Source organism: Plectropomus leopardus, chromosome 16 (assembly GCF_026936395.1).
Source record: "Plectropomus leopardus strain MGB_pleo_1.0 chromosome 16, ASM2693639v1, whole genome shotgun sequence".
In the NCBI taxonomy this organism is placed as follows: domain Eukaryota; kingdom Metazoa; phylum Chordata; class Actinopteri; order Perciformes; family Serranidae; genus Plectropomus; species Plectropomus leopardus.
Window position 1 is genome coordinate 34,283,041 of NC_142191.1, and position 20,190 is coordinate 34,303,230.

Consider the following 20,190-nt stretch of genomic DNA (forward strand, 5'->3'; position numbering starts at 1 on the left):
TTAATGTTCTAGAATGTTGCTGTAACTGTAGAATGTTAAAGTAAGAAAATGTTATAATGTAAGTGTAGAATGTTACAGTTTTAGAATGTTGATATAACTGTAGAATGTGACAGTTCTACATTTTTTATGATGTAACTGCAGAATGTTACAGTTCTAGAATGTTGATGTAACTGAAGAGTGTTACAGTTCTAGAATATTGCTGTTAATGTAGAATGTTACAGTTCCACAATGTTATGATGTAACTGTAGAATGTTAATATTCTAGAATGTTGCTGTTATTGTTCAGTGTAACAGTTCTAGAATGTTGCTGTTACTGTAGAATGTTAAAGTAATAAAATGTTATGATGTAAGTGTAGAATGTTACAGTTCTACATTGTTATGATGTAACTGTAGAATGTTAATGTTCTAGAATGTTGCTGTAACTGTAGAATGTTAAAGTAAGAAAATGTTATAATGTAAGTGTAGAATGTTACAGTTCCACAATGTTATGATGTAACTGTAGAATGTTAAAGTAATAAAATGTTATGATGTAAGTGTAGAATGTTACAGTTCCACAATGTTATGATGTAACTGTAGAATGTTAATGTTCTAGAATGTTGCTGTAACTGTAGAATGTTAAAGTAAGAAAATGTTATAATGTAAGTGTAGAATGTTACAGTTCCACAATGTTATGATGTAACTGTAGAATGTTAATGTTCTAGAATGTTGCTGTAACTGTAGAATGTTAAAGTAAGAAAATGTTATAATGTAAGTGTAGAATGTTACAGTTTTAGAATGTTGATATAACTGTAGAATGTGACAGTTCTACATTTTTTATGATGTAACTGCAGAATGTTACAGTTCTAGAATGTTGATGTAACTGAAGAGTGTTACAGTTCTAGAATATTGCTGTTAATGTAGAATGTTACAGTTCCACAATGTTATGATGTAACTGTAGAATGTTAATATTCTAGAATGTTGCTGTTATTGTTCAGTGTAACAGTTCTAGAATGTTGCTGTTACTGTAGAATGTTAAAGTAATAAAATGTTATGATGTAAGTGTAGAATGTTACAGTTCTACATTGTTATGATGTAACTGTAGAATGCTACAGTTCTAGAATGTTATGATGTATCTGTAGAACATTACAATTCTAGAATGTCTAGAAGGCTACAAAACTAAACAAACATATACTTCATTCACATTTACAACCACAGGGAACGCTGGTTATTCTTCTGGTCTTTGGTAAGCGCTCCTGTGTAGCCCGTATGCGATAAGGACAACTGCATTGGCTGGAAATCGAACCCAGGCCTCCCGCATAGCAGGTGAGAATTCTCCTACTGAACCACCAATGCTCACTGACTCCAATGCCACTTTGGTGATGGCACGTGCATACACCTGGAAGTTTGACTCACCGCCTTCTGTGCTTTTGCGTTTTGACTGGTGATGTGAGTTGAGTGTGTGTTGGAAGTGAGCTTCTTCTTTTGGCCGTTCATTTAGTTTCCCTTCTATTCACTGACTCCCACTTTACTTTGGTTTGGGGAGCAAATCTTTGCTTTGTCTATCAGTCAGAGAGAATCAGTGGAGGCTGCTGGGAGCTTTATTTATATGTGATGAGGTTCTATCTGCCGCCTCTTGTGCAGCTCACGACGTTCTTGTAGAACTCTGCAGAATCCTGCACAGACTCTGAGGAGGGAAACTCAGTCTCATTTCAGGATAGTTGAAATAATTTCAGAGAATGAATCTCAGCAGTGACAGGTGAAGGATTTTGGAGCTCTTGACACAATAGTTGGCAATTCACTCACGTTTGTACAATAAAGTAAAGCAAACCAAAAATATACAATATATCCTAACAATTAATAAATGCTTGTGTGTGTGTACTCGGTTATATGCACAACACTGATGAGGCAGTACATGGATTTGCCAAATGTGCATGAGGCTCAGCAGACTGCACAACACTATAATGAGGCACACAGAATACCCCAGGCCTATGGAGCATGGATCTATTATAAATCTGGATACAGCCGTGGGGGCGGGGCCTCATTCATTCCTATGAGAGCTGCTCAGTGGCACATGAAGCAGAGAAAACTCTTTTTCCGGGTTTAGAAAAGTTCAAAATACCCACATCCACTGGCCCATAGAGCATCCGTAGAAGTGACTAATGACAGCTGAACGCGGCCGAGTGTACCCGAGCACGGACTCCGACTCACTGGCTCACTCACACAGATGATCCAAGAAGCTCGCTTACATTTGTCGAGTTTGACTTTACGTTTGACACCGCAGTCGTAAAAAAAACACTGTCAAATGGAAAATCCCCACTGAAATAAGATAAGATAAGATAAGATAATCCATTTATTAGTCCCACAGTGGGGAAATTTCCAACATTGCAGCAGCAAAGGGATAGCAAAGTAGCAAGATAACTGTGCAAAATAAACTAAATTAATAAATAAGTACGAAAACGTGCAGGATGAAGATGAAGGAAATAAGCACACAGGACGACATAAACAAACAATATATACAGTATTTACAACGCCGAGAAACTCAACAGTTAAATAAAGAATGTTCACAGTTGCATGGGTGAAAGTGAAATTGCACTTGTGGTATTAAGCTGTACAAGTGGAGTCAGTCATTGTTGTGTGTGGTCTACTGGGAGCAGTGCTGGTTGTACAGTCTGACTGCAGCAGGGAGGAAGGACCTGCATGTAACGCCTCCTTCACACACTTGGGGTGAAGCAGTCTGTCACTGAAGGAGCTTTCCAGTGCAGTCAGGGTGTCATGCATGGGATGGGAGTCGTTCTCCAGCATGGATGACAGCTTAGCCATCATCCTCCTTTCTCCCACCACCTGCACTGAGTCTAAGGGGCACCCCAGGACAGAGCTGGCCTTCTTGATAAGTTTGTCAAGTCTCTTCCTCTCAGCAGTCGTGATGCTGCTGCTCCAGCAGACCACTCCATAGTAAATGGCTGATGCCACTACAGAGTCAAAGAAGGTCCTCAGGAGTGCTCCCAGCACTCCAAAGGACCTGAGTCTCCTCAGCAGGTATAGTCTGCTCTGACCCTTTTTGTAAAGTGACGTTGTGTTGATTGACCAGTCCAGTTTATTGTTCAGGTGAACACCCAGGTACTTGTAAGAGTCCACTATCTCAATGTCCATTCCCTGGATGTTCACCGGTGTCAGAGGGGAGCGTCTGCACCTGCGGAAATCCACCACCAACTCTTTGGTTTTCCCCGCACTGATGTGGAGGCGGTTCCGCTGGCACCAGTCCACAAAGTCCTGAGTCAGTTCTCTGTACTCACTGTCGTCCCTCATCTATGATGAGACCGACAATTGCAGAGTCATCAGAGAACTTTTGCAGGTGGCAGTTGGTGGAGTTGTACATGAAGTCTGCAGTGTAGAGGGTGAAGAGGAAAGGAGCCAAGACGGTTCCCTGCGGGGCCCCCGTGCTGCAGACGACCATGTCGGAAACACAGTCCTTAGCCCTCACGTACTGCGGTCGGTCCGTGAGGTAGTTTAAGATCCAGGATGAAAGGTGGGAGTCCACACCTGAGTCCTCCAGCTTGTCCCTCAGAAGCTCAGGCTGAATGGTATTGAAAGCACTGGAGAAATCAAAAAACATGATCCTCACAGTGCTCCCAGGCTTTTCCAGGTGAGAGAGAGAAATCACTGCTGCTCCAGTCGTCTGTCACTAAAAGGACAAGATAAACTCGTCTCTTTAAAAAAAGTGGGGGAAACAGCGCCACCACAATTCCACCTTTGGACAAAAATATATTGCATCTGTAATAATAATCACTACCATAGACAATGAATGGGAAAAGTTAGTAAAGTTAGTGATCACTATATCCGGCTCCTGCACGAAAGGTCCCCGGTTTCGAAACCGGGCGGAAACCTATGACACGCTTTTGGAACAACTTGTTGTTTAAACTGTACAACGTGACCATAGGTCGCTTTCAGCACTTATTGACCAAGCATGGAAGACTAATATCTGATTGTGGCTTGACACAGCACGTGTTTCCGTAGTGTAGTGGTTATCACGTTCGCCTCACACGCTGAAAGGTCCCCGGTTCGAAACCGGGCGGAAACAATAAGAGGTTTTCATTATCGTGTCTCAAACATCACACATGTCTGTGTGGTCTAATGTCCTGACACCGAATGACTAGCTGCTGCTGGCGATGATCAAGAGGCCTGTAACTTCTAATGTGTCCCTAAACGTGGCCCTCAGGGGGAGTACATGTGTGGTGGTGTGCTGTTTGGCGGCATGTCGCAGAACATGGAAATGTACTGCTGGTATAAATCTGGTCAGGTGGTCCCACAGCTTTGATATAGAAAGGCTCCCATTGATATCACGTTTCCGTAGTGTAGTGGTTATCACGCTCACCACACGCCGAAAGGTCCCCAGTTCAAAACTGGGCGGAAACATTGATAGACTTTAATTATCATATCTCAAAAGATCACACATTTCCTGACGCCTCATGACGCCTCTGCTGGCGTTGATCAAGAGATCTGTAACTTCTGATGCGTCCCTGAACGTGGCCCTCAGGGGGAGTACATGTGTGGTGGTGCTCTGCTGTTTGGTGGCATGTTGCAGAGCTGTAGAGCCTCGTGAGGAGTCGAAAGGCTACAAAACTAAACAAACATATACTTCATTCACATTAACAACCACAGGGGACGCCGGTTATTCCTCTGGTCTTTGGTAAGTGCTCCGGTGTAGCCTGGCCTGTGCTAAGTACTACAAAGGACAACTGCATTGGCTGGAAATCAAACCCAGGCCTCCCACATAGCAGGTGAGAATTCTCCCACTGAACCACCAATGCTCATTACTCCAATACCACTTTGGTGATGGCACGTGCATACACCTGGAAGTTTGACTCACCGCCTTCTACGCCAAACAGGCACAAAATGCAGCTAAATTTAAGATAGCAGCAAGCCTTTTCTTACCCAAGAAAAGCAGGGGGAAAAGAGTCACAAGTGTTGCTTCTGGTGTGGTGTGTGACGTGTCACCAACGCCAGCATCTTCTAATGCTCCTCTCCCGGGTATTAACTGTAAGAAGACAAAGAAGTTGTGCAACCATTGAGTCCATAAAGCAGTAAAGACACAGTGCATTGGCCGGGAATCGGACCCGGGTCTCCCGCGTGGCAGGCGAGAATTCTACCACTGAACCACCAATGCTCACATGGCAGTGACAGCCACAGCCACCACTGCTTCTTTGACGCAATCTGCGCCCATCAAGACTGCAACGGTGCGCAAAACGTCTTCTTTCATGGGGACCTGCACAGAGCCTGAGGGAGAGAAAGCCTGGGTAAACAAAGCTAGTTGATCGCCACCGTCGTGGTGCCAAGTTATTACGATCATATGACTACTGTAACTCACATTCATATGGTCACAAAAATATACAAATAGTTATGAAAATTAATAATAATTTGGCAACTAAAATAACAGAAATATAAAGTAGAACTATTTAAAATCCAGAGCCAAACAAAGGAACTTATATAATGAATAAAACAATTCTGATGAATATTAGGATTACTGTCATTTATTCAAAAAAATTTAGTTCAGATAATTCTTACGGGTGGCAGGGAGCACCAACGAGACAGAAGAGGCAGGAAAACATCAAGAGTGAACCCCTGCTTGTTTATACATGAAGACAGAAATGAATGGTTGTCACCAGTGCTCATGTGACAGTGCTGAAAGTTGTCCCTAATCCGTCTACGTCTGTTGAAGATTAAAGAGGACTTCCACATCCTCGGGAATGAAGCTCCTCCCAAGGTTTAAGACAGAATAATCTCTGTTGCTCCTCTGTAGAAGTTAACCAGGATCTTGCTCCAGAATGTAGCCTTGCCAAGTTTCCGTAGGATGTAGAGCCTATTCTGTCCTTTTCTTTTAGCCTGGATGGTGATGTGTGATGACCAACATATGCTCTCAGTGACTGTGATATTAAGGAACGTACAGCTGTTCACCTGCTGCACCTCAGCTCAACTGATGCAGACAGGGTCTGTGTTTTTGCCTCCTTCTTTCTACAATCAACAGTCGCCTCAGTGGTTCAGCTGATGTTGAGCAGGAGGTACTTCTCTGTGCACCACTCTGCCAGATTTATTCCTCCCAGGTAAGGGTTATATGTGTTTGCAAGGCTCAGCCTGACCATGATTTTTTTGAATTTTCCCCGTACAAGGACAAGGCCCGTCAATGGCTGACTGGCGCCAACGGTGCAAGACACAGCCAAACCTAGGTCGACAAATGCTCACCAACGGTCCAACATTGAGCGTCGGACGACCGTGGGCTCGGTGTGTCAGGGCCCAAAGTGTGTCTTACCTGTCGAAATGAGCAGCCTAGACAGGGAACTGCAAGGAAATTTGGGCTGTTTTCTCCTAATTTTTTTGAAAGCAGTTATGTGCTACATAACAAACCTGACACCGCAATTTCAGTCTTGCCAAAGGTGTTGCACTGACCGGGAATCGAACCCACGTCTACTCCGTGGAGGGCTATTCCCTACAGACATCTCCTCGTTAGTATAGTGGTGAGTATCCCGGGAGACCGGGGTTCAATTCCCCAACTGGGAGGGTAGTTTCCTATGCGAACCCACTGTGTCAGATGGCAACAACAAAAACAAAAACGAAACAACATTCCTGAATTGGCAGGAAAGTGCCGACAATAGCAAGAGCACTGTAACGGTCATTGCCTGATTGCCCACTGACATAAAACACATAAAAGGCCCTATGATACAGTGTCAATGAAGCAACTGACAACTACATTGGCTGAGAATCGAATGCAAGGCCTCCTGCATGGCAGTTGAGAATTGAACCACCAATGCTCACATGGTTGTATTACCCACAGCCACAATGCAATCTTTTACCATAGGTCGCTTTTAGCACTTATTAACCAAGCATGGACGACTAATATCTGATTTTCGCTGACGCAGCACAATGCTAGATATCAAGTTTCCGTAGTGTAGTGGTTATCACGTTACACTAACACGCGAAAGGTCCCGGTTCGAGACCGGGCGGAAACAATAAGATCTTTTCATTGTCATGTTTCAAACATCACACATTTCCTGACACCGAATGACTAGCTCCTGCTGCTGGAGATGATCAAGAGGTCTGTAACTTCAGATGCGGCCCTGAACGTGGCCCTCAGGGGAGTACATGTGTGGTGGTGCTCTGCTGTTTGGTGGCATGTTGCAGAGCTGTAGAGCCTCGTGAGGAGTCGTAGGCTACAAAACTAAACAAACATATACTTCATTCACATTAACAACCACAGGGGACGCCGGTTATTCCTCTGGTCTTTGGTAAGTACTCCGGTGTAGCCCGTCTGTGCTAAGTACTACAAAGGACAACTGCATTGGCTGACAAGACAAAGAAGTTGTGCAACCATTGAGTCCATACAGCAATAAAGTGCATTGGCCGGGAATCTGTCTAACTTACAAAGAAGTACTAAGTGGTTCAAAACCTGCCAATTGCAAATGACTTTGAGGTGCTTTCTGATGGTGTTCAACATTTCTGCTGTTTGCTCACATGCACAACACTGATGAGGCAGTACATGGATTTGCCAAATGTGCATGAGGCTCAGCAGATTCTTGATTCTGACTTAGGGATAGCATTGGTGGTTCAGTGGTAGAGTTCTCGCCTGCCTGACTGTAGAATGTTACAGTTCTACAATGTTGATGTAACTGAAGAATGTTACAGTTCTAGAATGTTATGATGTAACTGTGGAATGTAAAAGTAATAGAATGTTATGATGTAAGTTTTGAATGTTAAAGTTCTAGAATGTTATGATGTAACTAGAATGTTACAGTTGAAGAATGTTGCTGTTACTGTAGAATGTTACAGTTCTAGAATGTTATGATGTAACTAGAATGTTACAGTTCCACAATGTTATGATGTAACTGTAGAATGTTAATATTCTAGAATGTTGCTGTTATTGTTCAATGTAACAGTTCTAGAATGTTATGATGTAACTGTGGAATGTAAAAGTTCTAGAATGTTATGATGTAAGTGTAGAATGTTAAAGTTCTAGAATGTTGCTGTAACTGTAGAATGTTAAAGTAAGAAAATGTTATAATGTAAGTGTAGAATGTTACAGTTTTAGAATGTTGATATAACTGTAGAATGTGACAGCTCTACATTTTTTATGATGTAACTGCAGAATGTTACAGTTCTAGAATGTTGATGTAACTGAAGAGTGTTACAGTTCTAGAATATTGCTGTTAATGTAGAATGTTACAGTTCCACAATGTTATGATGTAACTGTAGAATGTTAATATTCTAGAATGTTGCTGTTATTGTTCAGTGTAACAGTTCTAGAATGTTGCTGTAACTGTAGAATGTTAAAGTAATAAAATGTTATGATGTAAGTGTAGAATGTTACAGTTCTACATTGTTATGATGTATCTGTAGAATATTACAATTCTAGAATGTCTAGAAGGCTACAAAACTAAACAAACATATACTTCATTCACATTTACAACCACAGGGAACGCTGGTTATTCTTCTGGTCTTTGGTAAGCGCTCCTGTGTAGCCCGTATGCGATAAGGACAACTGCATTGGCTGGAAATCGAACCCAGGCCTCCCGCATAGCAGGTGAGAATTCTCCTACTGAACCACCAATGTACTGCTGGTATAAATCTGGTCAGGTGGTCCCACAGCTTTGATATAGAAAGGCTCCCATTGATATCACATTTCCGTAGTGTAGTGGTTATCACGTTAGCCTCACATCGCCTTGAAAGGTCCCCAGTTCAAAACTGGGCAGAAACATTGATAGACTTTAATTATCATATCTCAAAAGATCACACATTTCCTGACGCCTCATGACGCCTCTGCTGGCGTTGATCAAGAGGTCTGTAACTTCTGATGCGGCCCTGAACGTGGCCCTCAGGGGGAGCACATGTGTGGTGGTGCTCTGCTGTTTGGTGGCATGTTGCAGAGCTGTAGAGCCTCGTGAGGAGTCGTAGGCTACAAAACTAAACAAACATATACTTCATTCACATTTACAACCACAGGGGACGCCGGTTATTCTTCTGGTCTTTGGTAAGCGCTCCTGTGTAGCCCGTGTCACGATAAGGACAACTGCATTGGCTGGAAATCGAACCCAGGCCTCCCGCATAGCAGGTGAGAATTCTCCTACTGAACCACCAATGCTCATTGACTCCAATGCCACTTTGGTGATGGCACGTGCATACACCTGGAAGTTTGACTCACCGCCTTCTGTGCTTTTTATGCGTTTTGACTGGTGATGTGAGTTGAGTGTGTGTTGGAAGTGAGCTTCTTCTTTGGCCGTTCATTTAGTTTCCCTCTATTCACTGACTCCACTTTACTTTGGTTTGGGGAGCAAATCTTTGCTTTGTCTATCAGTCAGAGAGAATCAGTGGAGGCTGCTGGGAGCTTTATTTATATGTGATGAGGTTCTATCTGCCGCCTCTTGTGCAGCTCACGACGTTCTTGTAGAACTCTGCAGAATCCTGCACAGACTCTGAGGAGGAAACTCAGTCTCATTTCAGGATAGTTGAAATAATTTCAGAGAATGAATCTCAGCAGTGACAGGTGAAGGATTTTGGAGCTCTTGACACAATAGTTGGCAATTCACTCACGTTTGTACAATAAAGTAAAAGCAAACCAAAAATATACAATATATCCTAACAATTAATAAATGCTTGTGTGTGTGTACTGGTTATATGCACAACACTGATGAGGCAGTACATGGATTTGCCAAATGTGCATGAGGCTCAGCAGACTGCACAACACTATAATGAGGCACACAGAATACCCCAGGCCTATGGAGCATGGATCTATTATAAATCTGGATACAGCCGTGGGGGCGGGGCCTCATTCATTCCTATGAGAGCTGCTCAGTGGCACATGAAGCAGAGAAAACTCTTTTTCCGGGTTTAGAAAAGTTCAAAATACCCACATCCACTGGCCCATAGAGCATCCGTAGAAGTGACTAATGACAGCTGAACAGCGGCCGAGTGTACCCGAGCACGGACTCCGACTCACTGGCTCACTCACACAGATGATCCAAGAAGCTCGCTTACATTTGTCGAGTTTGACTTTACGTTTGACACATGAGTCGTAAAAAAAACACTGTCAAATGGAAAATCCCCACTGAAATAAGATAAGATAAGATAAGATAATCCATTTATTAGTCCCACAGTGGGGAAATTTCCAACATTGCAGCAGCAAAGGGATAGCAAAGTAGCAAGATAACTGTGCAAAATAAACTAAATTAATAAATAAGTACGAAAACGTGCAGGATGAAGATGAAGGAAATAAGCACACAGGACGACATAAACAAACAATATATACAGTATTTACAACGCATGAGAAACTCAACAGTTAAATAAAGAATGTTCACAGTTGCATGGGTGAAAGTGAAATTGCACTTGTGGTATTAAGCTGTACAAGTGGAGTCAGTCATTGTTGTGTGTGGTCTACTGGGAGCAGTGCTGGTTGTACAGTCTGACTGCAGCAGGGAGGAAGGACCTGCGGTAACGCTCCTTCACACACTTGGGGTGAAGCAGTCTGTCACTGAAGGAGCTTTCCAGTGCAGTCAGGGTGTCATGCATGGGATGGGAGTCGTTCTCCAGCATGGATGACAGCTTAGCCATCATCCTCCTTTCTCCCACCACCTGCACTGAGTCTAAGGGGCACCCCAGGACAGAGCTGGCCTTCTTGATAAGTTTGTCAAGTCTCTTCCTCTCAGCAGTCGTGATGCTGCTGCTCCAGCAGACCACTCCATAGTAAATGGCTGATGCCACTACAGAGTCAAAGAAGGTCCTCAGGAGTGCTCCCAGCACTCCAAAGGACCTGAGTCTCCTCAGCAGGTATAGTCTGCTCTGACCCTTTTTGTAAAGTGACGTTGTGTTGATTGACCAGTCCAGTTTATTGTTCAGGTGAACACCCAGGTACTTGTAAGAGTCCACTATCTCAATGTCCATTCCCTGGATGTTCACGGTGTCAGAGGGGAGCGTCTGCACCTGGGAAATCCACCACCAACTCTTTGGTTTTCCCGCACTGATGTGGAGGCGGTTCCGCTGGCACCAGTCCACAAAGTCCTGAGTCAGTTCTCTGTACTCACTGTCGTCCTCATCTATGATGAGACCGACAGTGCAGAGTCATCAGAGAACTTTTGCAGGTGGCAGTTGGTGGAGTTGTACATGAAGTCTGCAGTGTAGAGGGTGAAGAGGAAAGGAGCCAAGACGGTTCCCTACGGGGCCCCCGTGCTGCAGACGACCATGTCGGAAACACAGTCCTTAGCCCTCACGTACTGCGGTCGGTCCGTGAGGTAGTTTAAGATCCAGGATGAAAGGTGGGAGTCCACACCTGAGTCCTCCAGCTTGTCCCTCAGAAGCTCAGGCTGAATGGTATTGAAAGCACTGGAGAAATCAAAAAACATGATCCTCACAGTGCTCCCAGGCTTTTCCAGGTGAGAGAGAGAAATCACTGCTGCTCCAGTCGTCTGTCACTAAAAGGACAAGATAAACTCGTCTCTTTAAAAAAGTGGGGAAACAGCGCCACCACAATTCCACCTTTGGACAAAAATATATTGCATCTGTAATAATAATCACTACCATAGACAATGAATGGGAAAAGTTAGTAAAGTTAGTGATCACTATATCCGGCTCCTGCACGAAAGGTCCCCGGTTTCGAAACCGGGCGGAAACCTATGACACGTTTTGGAACAACTTGTTGTTAAAACTGTACAACGTGACCATAGGTCGCTTTCAGCACTTATTGACCAAGCATGGAAGACTAATATCTGATTGTGGCTTGACACAGCACGTGTTTCCGTAGTGTAGTGGTTATCACGTTCGCCTCACTGCTGAAAGGTCCCGGTTGAAACCGGGCGGAAACAATAAGAGGTTTTCATTATCGTGTCTCAAACATCACACATGTCTGTGTGGTCTAATGTCCTGACACCGAATGACTAGCTGCTGCTGGCGATGATCAAGAGGCCTGTAACTTCTAATGTGTCCCTAAACGTGGCCCTCAGGGGGAGTACATGTGTGGTGGTGTGCTGTTTGGCGGCATGTCGCAGAACATGGAAATGTACTGCTGGTATAAATCTGGTCAGGTGGTCCCACAGCTTTGATATAGAAAGGCTCCCATTGATATCACGTTTCCGTAGTGTAGTGGTTATCACGTTAGCCTCACACGCGAAAGGTCCCCAGTTCAAAACTGGGCGGAAACATTGATAGACTTTAATTATCATATCTCAAAAGATCACACATTTCCTGACGCCTCATGACGCCTCTGCTGGCGTTGATCAAGAGATCTGTAACTTCTGATGCGTCCCTGAACGTGGCCCTCAGGGGGAGCACATGTGTGGTGGTGCTCTGCTGTTTGGTGGCATGTTGCAGAGCTGTAGAGCCTCGTGAGGAGTCGAAGGCTACAAAACTAAACAAACATATACTTCATTCACATTAACAACCACAGGGACGCCGGTTATTCCTCTGGTCTTTGGTAAGTGCTCGGTGTAGCCCGTCTGTGCTAAGTACTACAAAGGACAACTGCATTGGCTGGAAATCAAACCCAGGCCTCCCACATAGCAGGTGAGAATTCTCCCACTGAACCACCAATGCTCATTACTCCAATACCACTTTGGTGATGGCACGTGCATACACCTGGAAGTTTGACTCACCGCCTTCTACGCCAAACAGGCACAAAATGCAGCTAAATTTAAGATAGCAGCAAGCCTTTTCTTACCCAAGAAAAGCAGGGGAAAAGAGTCACAAGTGTTGCTTCTGGTGTGGTGTGTGACGTGTCACCAACGCCAGCATCTTCTAATGCTCCTCTCCCGGTATTAACTGTAAGAAGACAAAGAAGTTGTGCAACCATTGAGTCCATAAAGCAGTAAAGACACAGTGCATTGGCGGGAATCGGACCTGGGTCTCCCGCGTGGCAGGCGAGAATTCTACCACTGAACCACCAATGCTCACATGGCAGTGACAGCCACAGCCACCACTGCTTCTTTGACGCAATCTCGCCCATCAAGACTGCAACGGTGCGCAAAAGCGTCTTCTTTCATGGGGACCTGCACAGAGCCTGAGGGAGAGAAAGCCTGGGTAAACAAAGCTAGTTGATCGCCACCGTCGTGGTGCCAAGTTATTACGATCATATGACTACTGTAACTCACATTCATATGGTCACAAAAAATATACAAATAGTTATGAAAATTAATAATAATTTGGCAACTAAAATAACAGAAATATAAAGTAGAACTATTTAAAATCCAGAGCCAAACAAAGGAACTTATATAATGAATAAAACAATTCTGATGAATATTAGGATTACTGTCATTTATTCAAAAAAATTTAGTTCAGATAATTCTTACGGGTGGCAGGGAGCACCAACGAGACAGAAGAGGCAGGAAAACATCAAGAGTGAACCCCTGCTTGTTTATACATGAAGACAGAAATGAATGGTTGTCACCAGTGCTCATGTGACAGTGCTGAAAGTTGTCCCTAATCCGTCTACGTCTGTTGAAGATTAAAGAGGACTTCCACATCCTCGGAATGAAGCTCCTCCCAAGGTTTAAGACAGAATAATCTCTGTTGCTCCTCTGTAGAAGTTAACCAGGATCTTGCTCCAGAATGTAGCCTTGCCAAGTTTCCGTGGGATGTAGAGCCTATTCTGTCCTTTTCTTTTAGCCTGGATGGTGATGTGTGATGACCAACATATGCTCTCAGTGACTGTGATATTAAGGAACGTACAGCTGTTCACCTGCTGCACCTCAGCTCAACTGATGCAGACAGGGTCTGTGTTTTTGCCTCCTTCTTTCTACAATCAACAGTCGCCTCAGTGGTTCAGCTGATGTTGAGCAGGAGGTACTTCTCTGTGCACCACTCTGCCAGATTTATTCCCTCCCAGGTAAGGGTTATATGTGTTTGCAAGGCTCAGCCTGACCATGATTTTTGAATTTTCCCCGTACAAGGACAAGGCCCGTCAATGGCTGACTGGCGCCAACGGTGCAAGACACAGCCAAACCTAGGTCGACAAATGCTCACCAACGGTCCAACATTGAGCGTCGGACGACCGTGGGCTCGGTGTGTCAGGGCCCAAAGTGTGTCTTACCTGTCGAAATGAGCAGCCTAGACAGGGGAACTGCAAGGAAATTTGGGCTGTTTTCTCCTAATTTTTTTTTTGAAAGCAGTTATGTGCTACATAACAAACCTGACACCGCAATTTCAGTCTTGCCAAAAGGTGTTGCACTGACCGGGAATCGAACCCACGTCTACTCCGTGGAGGGCTATTCCCTACAGACATCTCCTCGTTAGTATAGTGGTGAGTATCCCGGGAGACCGGGGTTCAATTCCCCAACTGGGAGGGTAGTTTCCTATGCGAACCCACTGTGTCAGATGGCAACAACAAAAACAAAAACGAAACAACATTCCTGAATTGGCAGGAAAGTGCCGACAATAGCAAGAGCACTGTAACGGTCATTGCCTGATTGCCCACTGACATAAAACACATAAAAGGCCCTATGATACAGTGTCAATGAAGCAACTGACAACTACATTGGCTGAGAATCGAATGCAAGGCCTCCTGCATGGCAGTTGAGAATTGAACCACCAATGCTCACATGGTTGTATTACCCACAGCCACAATGCAATCTTTTACCATAGGTCGCTTTTAGCACTTATTAACCAAGCATGGACGACTAATATCTGATTTTCGCTTGACGCAGCACAATGCTAGATATCAAGTTTCCGTAGTGTAGTGGTTATCACGTTCGCCTAACACGCTGAAAGGTCCCGGTTCGAGACCGGGCGGAAACAATAAGATCTTTTCATTGTCATGTTTCAAACATCACACATTTCCTGACACCGAATGACTAGCTCCTGCTGCTGGAGATGATCAAGAGGTCTGTAACTTCAGATGCGGCCCTGAACGTGGCCCTCAGGGGGAGTACATGTGTGGTGGTGCTCTGCTGTTTGGTGGCATGTTGCAGAGCTGTAGAGCCTCGTGAGGAGTCGTAGGCTACAAAACTAAACAAACATATACTTCATTCACATTAACAACCACAGGGGACGCCGGTTATTCCTCTGGTCTTTGGTAAGTACTCGGTGTAGCCCGTCTGTGCTAAGTACTACAAAGGACAACTGCATTGGCTGACAAGACAAAGAAGTTGTGCAACCATTGAGTCCATACAGCAATAAAGTGCATTGGCCGGAATCTGTCTAACTTACAAAGAAGTACTAAGTGGTTCAAAACCTGCCAATTGCAAATGACTTTGAGGTGCTTTCTGATGGTGTTCAACATTTCTGCTGTTTGCTCACATGCACAACACTGATGAGGCAGTACATGGATTTGCCAAATGTGCATGAGGCTCAGCAGATTCTTGATTCTGACTTAGGGATAGCATTGGTGGTTCAGTGGTAGAGTTCTCGCCTGCCTGACTGTAGAATGTTACAGTTCTACAATGTTGATGTAACTGAAGAATGTTACAGTTCTAGAATGTTATGATGTAACTGTGGAATGTAAAAGTAATAGAATGTTATGATGTAAGTTTTGAATGTTAAAGTTCTAGAATGTTATGATGTAACTAGAATGTTACAGTTGAAGAATGTTGCTGTTACTGTAGAATGTTACAGTTCTAGAATGTTATGATGTAACTAGAATGTTACAGTTCCACAATGTTATGATGTAACTGTAGAATGTTAATATTCTAGAATGTTGCTGTTATTGTTCAATGTAACAGTTCTAGAATGTTATGATGTAACTGTGGAATGTAAAAGTTCTAGAATGTTATGATGTAAGTGTAGAATGTTAAAGTTCTAGAATGTTGCTGTAACTGTAGAATGTTAAAGTAAGAAAATGTTATAATGTAAGTGTAGAATGTTACAGTTTTAGAATGTTGATATAACTGTAGAATGTGACAGCTCTACATTTTTTATGATGTAACTGCAGAATGTTACAGTTCTAGAATGTTGATGTAACTGAAGAGTGTTACAGTTCTAGAATATTGCTGTTAATGTAGAATGTTACAGTTCCACAATGTTATGATGTAACTGTAGAATGTTAATATTCTAGAATGTTGCTGTTATTGTTCAGTGTAACAGTTCTAGAATGTTGCTGTAACTGTAGAATGTTAAAGTAATAAAATGTTATGATGTAAGTGTAGAATGTTACAGTTCTACATTGTTATGATGTATCTGTAGAATATTACAATTCTAGAATGTCTAGAAGGCTACAAAACTAAACAAACATATACTTCATTCACATTTACAACCACAGGGAACGCTGGTTATTCTTCTGGTCTTTGGTAAGCGCTCCTGTGTAGCCCGTATGCGATAAGGACAACTGCATTGGCTGGAAATCGAACCCAGGCCTCCCGCATAGCAGGTGAGAATTCTCCTACTGAACCACCAATGTACTGCTGGTATAAATCTGGTCAGGTGGTCCCACAGCTTTGATATAGAAAGGCTCCCATTGATATCACATTTCCGTAGTGTAGTGGTTATCACGTTCGCCTCACACGCGAAAGGTCCCCAGTTCAAAACTGGGCAGAAACATTGATAGACTTTAATTATCATATCTCAAAAGATCACACATTTCCTGACGCCTCATGACGCCTCTGCTGGCGTTGATCAAGAGGTCTGTAACTTCTGATGCGGCCCTGAACGTGGCCCTCAGGGGGAGCACATGTGTGGTGGTGCTCTGCTGTTTGGTGGCATGTTGCAGAGCTGTAGAGCCTCGTGAGGAGTCGAGGCTACAAAACTAAACAAACATATACTTCATTCACATTTACAACCACAGGGGACGCTTGGTTATTCTTCTGGTCTTTGGTAAGCGCTCCTGTGTAGCCCGTGTCACGATAAGGACAACTGCATTGGCTGGAAATCGAACCCAGGCCTCCCGCATAGCAGGTGAGAATTCTCCTACTGAACCACCAATGCTCACTGACTCCAATGCCACTTTGGTGATGGCACGTGCATACACCTGGAAGTTTGACTCACCGCCTTCTGTGCTTTTGCGTTTTGACTGGTGATGTGAGTTGAGTGTGTGTTGGAAGTGAGCTTCTTCTTTTGGCCGTTCATTTAGTTTCCCCTCTATTCACTGACTCCCACTTTACTTTGGTTTGGGGAGCAAATCTTTGCTTTGTCTATCAGTCAGAGAGAATCAGTGGAGGCTGCTGGGAGCTTTATTTATATGTGATGAGGTTCTATCTGCCGCCTCTTGTGCAGCTCACGACGTTCTTGTAGAACTCTGCAGAATCCTGCACAGACTCTGAGGAGGGAAACTCAGTCTCATTTCAGGATAGTTGAAATAATTTCAGAGAATGAATCTCAGCAGTGACAGGTGAAGGATTTTGGAGCTCTTGACACAATAGTTGGCAATTCACTCACGTTTGTACAATAAAGTAAAGCAAACCAAAAATATACAATATATCCTAACAATTAATAAATGCTTGTGTGTGTGTACTCGGTTATATGCACAACACTGATGAGGCAGTACATGGATTTGCCAAATGTGCATGAGGCTCAGCAGACTGCACAACACTATAATGAGGCACACAGAATACCCCAGGCCTATGGAGCATGGATCTATTATAAATCTGGATACAGCCGTGGGGGCGGGGCCTCATTCATTCCTATGAGAGCTGCTCAGTGGCACATGAAGCAGAGAAAACTCTTTTTCCGGGTTTAGAAAAGTTCAAAATACCCACATCCACTGGCCCATAGAGCATCCGTAGAAGTGACTAATGACAGCTGAACGCGGCCGAGTGTACCCGAGCACGGACTCCGACTCACTGGCTCACTCACACAGATGATCCAAGAAGCTCGCTTACATTTGTCGAGTTTGACTTTACGTTTGACACCGCAGTCGTAAAAAAACACCGTCAAATGGAAAATCCCCACTGAAATAAGATAAGATAAGATAAGATAATCCATTTATTAGTCCCACAGTGGGGAAATTTCCAACATTGCAGCAGCAAAGGGATAGCAAAGTAGCAAGATAACTGTGCAAAATAAACTAAATTAATAAATAAGTACAAAAACGTGCAGGATGAAGATGAAGGAAATAAGCACACAGGACGACATAAACAAACAATATATACAGTATTTACAACGCCGAGAAACTCAACAGTTAAATAAAGAATGTTCACAGTTGCATGGGTGAAAGTGAAATTGCACTTGTGGTATTAAGCTGTACAAGTGGAGTCAGTCATTGTTGTGTGTGGTCTACTGGGAGCAGTGCTGGTTGTACAGTCTGACTGCAGCAGGGAGGAAGGACCTGCGGTAACGCTCCTTCACACACTTGGGGTGAAGCAGTCTGTCACTGAAGGAGCTTTCCAGTGCAGTCAGGGTGTCATGCATGGGATGGGAGTCGTTCTCCAGCATGGATGACAGCTTAGCCATCATCCTCCTTTCTCCCACCACCTGCACTGAGTCTAAGGGCACCCCAGGACAGAGCTGGCCTTCTTGATAAGTTTGTCAAGTCTCTTCCTCTCAGCAGTCGTGATGCTGCTGCTCCAGCAGACCACTCCATAGTAAATGGCTGATGCCACTACAGAGTCAAAGAAGGTCCTCAGGAGTGCTCCCAGCACTCCAAAGGACCTGAGTCTCCTCAGCAGGTATAGTCTGCTCTGACCCTTTTTGTAAAGTGACGTTGTGTTGATTGACCAGTCCAGTTTATTGTTCAGGTGAACACCCAGGTACTTGTAAGAGTCCACTATCTCAATGTCCATTCCCTGGATGTTCACGGTGTCAGAGGGCGTCTGCACCTGCGGAAATCCACCACCAACTCTTTGGTTTTCCCCGCACTGATGTGGAGGCGGTTCCGCTGGCACCAGTCCACAAAGTCCTGAGTCAGTTCTCTGTACTCACTGTCGTCCTCATCTATGATGAGACCGACAATTGCAGAGTCATCAGAGAACTTTTGCAGGTGGCAGTTGGTGGAGTTGTACATGAAGTCTGCAGTGTAGAGGGTGAAGAGGAAAGGAGCCAAGACGGTTCCCTGCGGGGCCCCCGTGCTGCAGACGACCATGTCGGAAACACAGTCCTTAGCCCTCACGTACTGCGGTCGGTCCGTGAGGTAGTTTAAGATCCAGGATGAAAGGTGGGAGTCCACACCTGAGTCCTCCAGCTTGTCCCTCAGAAGCTCAGGCTGAATGGTATTGAAAGCACTGGAGAAATCAAAAAACATGATCCTCACAGTGCTCCCAGGCTTTTCCAGGTGAGAGAGAGAAATCACTGCTGCTCCAGTCGTCTGTCACTAAAAGGACAAGATAAACTCGTCTCTTTAAAAAAAGTGGGGGAAACAGCGCCACCACAATTCCACCTTTGGACAAAAATATATTGCATCTGTAATAATAATCACTACCATAGACAATGAATGGGAAAAGTTAGTAAAGTTAGTGATCACTATATCCGGCTCCTGCATCGAAAGGTCCCGGTTTGAAATCAGGCGGAAACCTATGACACGTTTTGGAACAACTTGTTGTTTAAACTGTACAACGTGACCATAGGTCGCTTTCAGCACTTATTGACCAAGCATGGAAGACTAATATCTGATTGTGGCTTGACACAGCACGTGTTTCCGTAGTGTAGTGGTTATCACGTTCGCCTCACACGCGAAAGGTCCCCGGTTCGAAACCGGGCGGAAACAATAAGAGGTTTTCATTATCGTGTCTCAAACATCACACATGTCTGTGTGGTCTAATGTCCTGACACCGAATGACTAGCTGCTGCTGGCGATGATCAAGAGGCCTGTAACTTCTAATGTGTCCCTAAACGTGGCCCTCAGGGGGAGTACATGTGTGGTGGTGTGCTGTTTGGCGGCATGTCGCAGAACATGGAAATGTACTGCTGGTATAAATCTGGTCAGGTGGTCCCACAGCTTTGATATAGAAAGGCTCCCATTGATATCACGTTTCCGTAGTGTAGTGGTTATCACGTTCGCCTCACACGCGAAAGGTCCCCAGTTCAAAACTGGGCGGAAACATTGATAGACTTTAATTATCATATCTCAAAAGATCACACATTTCCTGACGCCTCATGACGCCTCTGCTGGCGTTGATCAAGAGATCTGTAACTTCTGATGCGTCCCTGAATGTGGCCCTCAGGGGGAGTACATGTGTGGTGGTGCTCTGCTGTTTGGTGGCATGTTGCAGAGCTGTAGAGCCTCGTGAGGAGTCGAAAGGCTACAAAACTAAACAAACATATACTTCATTCACATTAACAACCACAGGGGACGCCGGTTATTCCTCTGGTCTTTGGTAAG

At 44.2% G+C, this 20,190-nt stretch overlaps 7 non-coding genes across 7 annotated transcripts; 6 read left to right on the forward strand and 1 right to left on the reverse strand.

The window, feature by feature from the left end:
• The first annotated feature begins 3,982 nt into the window (after positions 1-3,982).
• Positions 3,983-4,056, forward strand: trnav-cac (transfer RNA valine (anticodon CAC)). Its single transcript has one exon. It is a non-coding gene; the product is annotated as a tRNA-Val (tRNA).
• A 1,015-nt stretch (positions 4,057-5,071) lies between these two features.
• Positions 5,072-5,142, reverse strand: trnag-gcc (transfer RNA glycine (anticodon GCC)). The gene has a single exon. It is a non-coding gene; the product is annotated as a tRNA-Gly (tRNA).
• A 6,939-nt stretch (positions 5,143-12,081) lies between these two features.
• Positions 12,082-12,154, forward strand: trnav-cac (transfer RNA valine (anticodon CAC)). Its single transcript has one exon. It is a non-coding gene; the product is annotated as a tRNA-Val (tRNA).
• Positions 12,155-14,668: 2,514 nt separating this feature from the next.
• trnav-aac (transfer RNA valine (anticodon AAC)) lies at positions 14,669-14,741 on the forward strand. The gene has a single exon. It is a non-coding gene; the product is annotated as a tRNA-Val (tRNA).
• A 1,664-nt stretch (positions 14,742-16,405) lies between these two features.
• Positions 16,406-16,478, forward strand: trnav-cac (transfer RNA valine (anticodon CAC)). The gene has a single exon. It is a non-coding gene; the product is annotated as a tRNA-Val (tRNA).
• Positions 16,479-19,502: 3,024 nt separating this feature from the next.
• trnav-cac (transfer RNA valine (anticodon CAC)) lies at positions 19,503-19,575 on the forward strand. The gene has a single exon. It is a non-coding gene; the product is annotated as a tRNA-Val (tRNA).
• Positions 19,576-19,838: 263 nt separating this feature from the next.
• Positions 19,839-19,911, forward strand: trnav-cac (transfer RNA valine (anticodon CAC)). The gene has a single exon. It is a non-coding gene; the product is annotated as a tRNA-Val (tRNA).
• The last annotated feature ends 279 nt before the right edge of the window (positions 19,912-20,190 follow it).